Below are 6,812 nucleotides of genomic sequence, written 5' to 3'. Positions count from 1 at the left end.
AACCCAGGGGAAAATTTTGAGTTTGTTGATAATTTTTTAGTAATTATACTACATGGACAGCCACAAAAGGACAAGCCCTAAAGGCTAAGCTTCATTAAAATTTAAAACTTTCTACTTTGCCAAAGCCATTGTCGAACTAAGCACAGTCACATGTGCCAGTAGTCCCAACGCATGGGAGATAGAGGTAGGAGGTTGGGGAACTCAAAGATACCCTCCTTTGCCACATGGAGAGATCCAGGCCCGCCTGAGCCACATGAGAGATGCACGGTCAGAATCATGACTGTGTCAATACAGACAGAGACAGACAGGCAGGCAGGCAGGCATAAACATTCAAGAGACTGAAAAGACAAACCGCAATCTTGAACATAACCGTGAAATGCATAGAATACCTGTTCAAAAATCAAATCAAATAGTTAAATACATACAAAGCAACTTTTTAAAACTTTTTTTAAATTTTTTATTTATTTGTTTATTTGTTTGCTTATTCACTTTACATCCCAATCGTAAGCCCCCTCTGTCCTCTCTTCCTGGTCTCACCCTCTCTCTTCCCCCTATACCTCCTCCCCTACCTCAAAAAAGGGGAGCCCCATCCCCCAACCCACCCCACTACATCAAGTTGCATCAGGACTGAGCGCACCTTTTACCCCTGTGGCCTGGCAGCCCCGCCAGGGAAAAGTCATCAAAAAGCAGGCAGCAGAGGCCATGTCAGAGACAGTCCCCACTCCCACCCCATCCCCCACCCCACTCCCTCCCTTAGTAGGCCACCCATATGAAGACCAAGATGCCCATCGGCTACATCTGTGTAGGGAGCCTAGTCCAGTCCATGCATGGTCCTTTTGTTGGTGCTTCACTCTTCATAAGCCCCCCTGGGCCTTGGTGAGTTGGCTCTGTTGGTCTTCTTGGGGAGCTCCTGTCCCCTCCTTTGCTATGGCTTGGATATGGTCTGCCAATCGAGTTTGTGTTCCGGAAGCTGGGACCACAGGGTGGCAGTGTTGTGGTGGAAGAAGTTTAAAAGGTGTTGGGGGGGGGGGTCGTCTAGCGGAAAATAGTTATGAGGGATCCACTGTCGTGAATGGATGGGTGCTGTCTTTCAGAAATGAGCCAGCTCTCCTGTCTCTAGAAGTTCTCATGAGTTCAAGCTGGAAAGCTAAACTACCCAATATCGCTGTCTTTTCTGCACCTGATGTGTGGAGTTGGAATGACCGTTCCCCCGTAAGTCTTAGGAGTCTGAAAACTTAATTCCCAGTCGGTAGCTGTTGGGGAGGCCGTGCTGGAAGAAGTTATGTCACTGGGGGAAAGGCTGAGATTTCACAAGACTCACACCATGTTGAGCTGCTCATTATGCTCCCTAATTGCAGTTTGACGTGTAGTTGCGCTCTCAGCTGTCTCTGCCCTTGTGCCTGGTGATTCCATGGGTATGGGAGTGGACAGCTCTCTGGAACTGGAAGCTCCAAGCAAATCCTTTCTTTTATAAGTTGCCTTGATTGTGGCATTTTATCACAGCAACAGAAAAGTGGCTAAGACTGATGGCAAGGCCTCCTCCTGCTTCCTTGCCTTGCTGTGTGGAAGCCACAGGTCCCTTGGCAGGCGCCCCTATTAGGCTGTTGCCCCCTACAGCCACAGACTGCAAGCCAAGGAAACCTCTTTATGTATGAACTGCGCAGTGTTTCCTGTAAGAGTTACCTGGGTATCTTTTTCAAATGATAAAATTAATTTCTTTTCCTTCACAGCTTCATGGACTGTCCTGGGTCCTACAGCCCCATAACCCTGGCTTTGCCACTGTTGGCTGAAGAATCCAGGTTTCCGGAGTGCCTGCTCCCTTGTCCAGAGCTGCACTGAGCCAGCTCCCTCCTGACCCGATCCTGTTCCCACAGGCAGAGGGCGCACAGGTTTCCCTGCCGCCAACACGGACCTGCCGGTGGCAGCAAGGACTGTGGCCTCCTGGGTGCCTGCAGCACCAATCGCTGTGGGCTGGAGTGGAGGGGAGGTCTGGAAGGAGGGTGTGGTTCAGTGCAGAGAGCTGTTGCTCTGTTCTTCAAAGGCCATTTTCCCCAGGAACTGACTGTCCGACTCTACCCGACTCGCAGGCAACCGGAAGAAGTTCATTTCGGCTGCCAAGGCCGCCACGGCAGAAAGGTCCTGTCCAAACTGGGCTCGCAGCGTCATGTCCATTTTCTCCGGGTTCCTCTTGAGCCTCTTAGCCTCACGCTCTCGAATGAGTCAGACTGCTGCTTCTCTGGGGTTCCGTTGGCCCCCTTCAGCCTCGTGGCCTCCCCATCTCGCTGGAGCCAGCAAGCTCGCTGCTCGGCTGTCTCCCGCATGCGCTGTAGGCGCTTGCCTTCAAGGTCCCTCATGCATCCTACCTCCCGCTCCTCTGGGGTCTCATTGTCTTGCCGACTCTTCCTGGCTGTTCGTTCTCATTCAAGCCGTTGTAGCCTTGCTTCCAAAGGTCCGTTCCGTCGCCAAAGGGCCCACTCGCGTCCACGGGGGGTCTGTGTTTTCAGTAGCTTGCGGTAACAGCACAGTCGGTGCACACAAGCAGAATTCCAGCAGGGTACACTGGAGCCCCTTCCTGCAGCATGGAGGGGCCCTCGCTGAGGACTTGGCGTAGGGATTCCATATTAAGTACCTCGGGAAGTTTCTCGCTGTTGAAAGTGGCATGGCTAGGAAAACGGGCTCCACACACAGCACAGTCAGACCGCTGGCCTTCAAATGGATTAGGAAGTGGCGACCCAAAGATCCTGGGGAGCTGAGGGCCCGTCCACAGACAGGGCACGGGTAACTCTTGGCACTGCTGCAGGATGCTGGGACACATGCGCAATCAGCTGCTCCCGACACCCACAGTCTAGCTGGCAGGGGGACACTGGCAGAGTTCAAGCAAGGGGTCAGAACTTAGGTTCTCTGTGACCTCGTGCGCTACTACTTCATTCCCACTACCAACAGGCTGTTCTGCGATTTGTCTCCGCTTTGACTACCTCACTGTCTTCCTCCGATGTATGGGAAGAGACTTCGTCTTGTGTGATCTCCTCTTCGTCGCCTTCACTGTCACCAGAGGGTGCAGAACTCACCGCTCCTGGAGTCCTGATCTCTTAGTTGTTGGATAGCTTGTCGCTGACTGCCAAGGTCTCCAGGAAAATCTGTTTTCATCATCGCCTGTCGGGTTTATTCCTCTAGCCCAGCAAATACTTGGTCCCAGTGAACTTCATTTGGATTTGTCTGCTTCCTACGGGATATGTTTCCCTGATCCAAAAGCTTTGCTCTTCCTGGGTTTCACCACTGGACATGTCACCAGCAACTTATAAGGTGCTGACCAAAAGAAAAAAACCCTTATGGCAGTAACAGGCCTCCGCAGGAAGTAGCAAATGGAGCAGGTTTCAGGCAGTCTTCTCTCACATCTGCATACCAAACACACTTCTTTTCAGACCTCCTGCTCTGGTGAGATTCCCACCTCGCAAAGGAAACTTGCCCGAATCCTCTCCTCCTGCCCCCTGACCTCTCCTGGCTCCTGAGGCATGTTCCTCCCTAGGTATCCTTTATAGCAACACAAAATGGACTAATACATCTCCATAAGTCAGTTATATGCCCATTTCTATATATTTCTCAACATAGTTAACGTTTTAATTTTTTGAACTGACAAAAATCACACAATAGTTTTTCATTCTAATCCTGAAAGTTTGATTCCAAACTCCTTGAGGCCAACAAAAGTATTTTTTAAAATCACCATATTTCCAAAGGGATTTGAAAAATCAAATCCTAGCACATATGAGACTATATACCAGATCTGCATTCCTGATTAACCTCTATTGTTCATGGTAAACATCAGCCCACAGTCTGGATACACTTGCTGTCTGGGAGGTTGGTTTCTGTGATGGTTCATCTTCTACCTCAACTTGATTAGGTTTGCCGTCACCATGGAAACACATGAAAGTGTTTCCAAAGAGGCTTCACAGGGAAAGTGAGAGCTACCCTGACTGAATGTGCCACCATGGTAGGCTATGAACTTTCAAACTGTAAATTAAAATAGACCTTTTAACTGGGCTTGGTAGCACACACCTGTAATCCCAGCACTCAGGGAGGCAGATGCAGGCAGATCTCTGGGCGTCCTAGGCCAATTTATACCAAATCGAAGAATATGTCTACCCTATAATTGTCTTCAAAGGCACTCTACCATCTTGGTCTTAGCTGCACATCGTACCACCTCACCTAGCCAAAGTGTAATCGACCATTACTGTACCAAAGAGGCATATTATTCCTTACCACGTGAGGAAAAGTGGCTATGTCATGATTGTTCCTACTGATTCTCCAGCCTCATATGATTGCAGAATTGCAGGGGACATTCAATCACTCCCCTCCAACTCATTTTAGAATCATTTGGTACATGTTCATGTGCAGACTGTGTTGCATGGCTTTCCCTAGAGAGACATTAAAAAAAAAAAAAGCCTAATCACCTTAGATACGGTTCAGTCTCAGTTGTATCACCTGTGACAAAGGCAGGGTGATCCTGAATGCACTAAAGAAAATCATTTTTTAACCCAGGGGAAAAGAAACACAACATGCTGTTTCCAAGCATGTTATACGCCAAACGTTCATCAACCTCACCTAAACTCTAGGGGTTGAAACTGGACAATGAACTTCGGTACAAGCACGATTCAGGATTCAACCTGAAACTGACTTGTTTCAAGCAAAATATTTGCTAGTGTTTAATGGCATTGTGACGATGCCATGCTTCCAAATAAATGCACTAAGGAATTGTCTTGAGTATCACATAGAAGAAATGTTACAGGAATCTTTCTAGAACAAGCACCTCAGCACTAATGAGGGCAGAAGAGGGGAAATGTCACCAGTGGACTAAAGCCAGATAGCTCCTAAAAGTCCCAGTCTAGTTTATATTCTCATTTTATATTCTAAAGCCACAAGATGTGGCAAGAAAGCAAGATTTTACAGAAACCTAAGTGGCAGTCAGCAGACTGCTAAATGAGCAGTGTTCTTGGCTATTCTTTTAGGTCATTCTTTTCCAGGTAGGAAGGGAAGTCGTGTTTGGCAAATAGGCAGTGTAAACAGTGCTCTAAATAAACCACTAAGGAAATCAACATCTAGTGGTCTGCTCGTTTCTACCTCGTTCTCCTTCATTGACTCCTCTTCACCTTCACAGCAGCTTATAAATTTATCTGGAAGAAACAGTCCTGTTGTATCGTCCGTGCTGTGCTGCGCTGGCTCATTTGTACCTTTAGCCTTAATCTTTTAAGACAGCATTTGGCCTTTTCTCCCCTTGGTCCTGGCTGATTAGTGCAAACACAGCATGTCTCATTTTAAACCACATATATACCTTTATAAAAGCAGTTATCAAATCTCGTCCTATATGATTTTGGAGGGCCATTGTTGTTAGTGAATCTATTTTCTAAACACCATGTTTTCTTAAACAATAGTTAAGTTTTTCTTATCTGAGTAGAGAACTGGCTTTGGTAAGCTCATTAGAAGCCTACTGTTGGGCCTGTGCGAGGCATTCCTAGCAGGGGTGGTTGAAGTACAGTTCTCTTATTTCTTTAACCTAAGGAATATAAGTATTTCTGGACCTCACTACCTGGGAACACATCTAATTAGGAGCCAAGAATACCAGTCTGCAACTGTCTCCTAGGCAGCTGGCATAAATACCCTTAGGGCAGGAACAGTTTATACCGTTAGGAGCTACTGATCTTTTAGCTAGTCTAACACAACTCCTCTTTCTTTCCTTTTTTCCTTCCTTTCCTTTTCTTCCTTCCATTCTTCCTTTCTTTCTCCCTTCATTCCTTTCTTTATTCCTTCCTTCCTTTCTTTCAAATATTGGACCTTTCCTATGACCTGAACAGGTGACCTAGTTCACATGTTTCTTCTGAGTTGACAGTCAGGCTTTGGTTAGTCATTTCTACTTGAATACACATGACCTTGCTTGCATGTGAGCACATCCTGCAGTCCTGATCTAAGTAAGAAAATGCATGGCTGGCATTTACTACAACACCCCAAAAAATTTTTTTTTGGAATGGTCTCATTATGTAGTCTTGGCCGGCATGGAACTCAACTTTATAGACCAGGCTGGTCTGTAACTCACAGAGACGCACCTGTGTCTGCCTTCTGAGTGGTGGAATTAAAAGCATACACCACAAGTGCCTGTCTAAAACCAGCATTTTAAGACATGTCTTTTAATGGTTATTTTCTATATTCTACTTCCCGGGCCCCCCTACAACCATTTGGCCTTAGTTCCCTCTTCTTCTATGGGAGCCCTTTTTCAGGCCCCTTTCAAATCAAAGTCTATTTGTGCAGTATTTAGGTTAAGACCAACAGGTTCTCACACAACCCACAATCATTCTTTTGTCTTCTGGCTATTTGTTCATAGCCTGTCATTATCTGTGGCCATCTCGAAAAGGAATCACAGTCTGTTTAATTGCTGTGGGCAGTTCCATTACAGCTTGATGAGGTCTGAGAGATGGCCAGTAGCTGGCCTATTCCTCAGTAAAAGTCCTCTGAAAGAGAGACAAAAATCCCTCTGTGGGCAGATATTTATACCGATAGGTGTCCAGGACATGGCGTGGCCCTGAGATAAGCTTGCCCTCCAGATAAATCTGTGTGACAGGGTCAGAGCGGCTAAGTGGAGACTGTACAAAACCATGTCCACGGGATCAGGGAGGACATACAAAGAAGAGTAGGACCTGACCTGTTGTCTCCACCCTGAAATCATTTTGAGCTAGTCAGATTGAGAGGCTGGTCTGGATCAGATATTAATAACCGCTCCTGCCTCATGTGCACAGCAGCCTGGATGTGGTTGGGGTGTATCCTAT

At 47.0% G+C, this 6,812-nt stretch overlaps 1 pseudogene; it reads right to left on the bottom strand.

The window, feature by feature from the left end:
- Positions 1-1,956: 1,956 nt before the first annotated feature.
- Positions 1,957-6,559, bottom strand: LOC129690504 (zinc finger protein 821-like; annotated as a pseudogene).
- Between the last annotated feature and the right edge of the window lie 253 nt (positions 6,560-6,812).

This window comes from Psammomys obesus, unplaced genomic scaffold (assembly GCF_907164565.1).
Source record: "Psammomys obesus unplaced genomic scaffold, mPsaObe1.curated_primary_1811, whole genome shotgun sequence".
Classification (NCBI taxonomy): Eukaryota; Metazoa; Chordata; class Mammalia; order Rodentia; family Muridae; genus Psammomys; species Psammomys obesus.
This window is presented reverse-complemented; position numbering and strand designations above follow the sequence as displayed.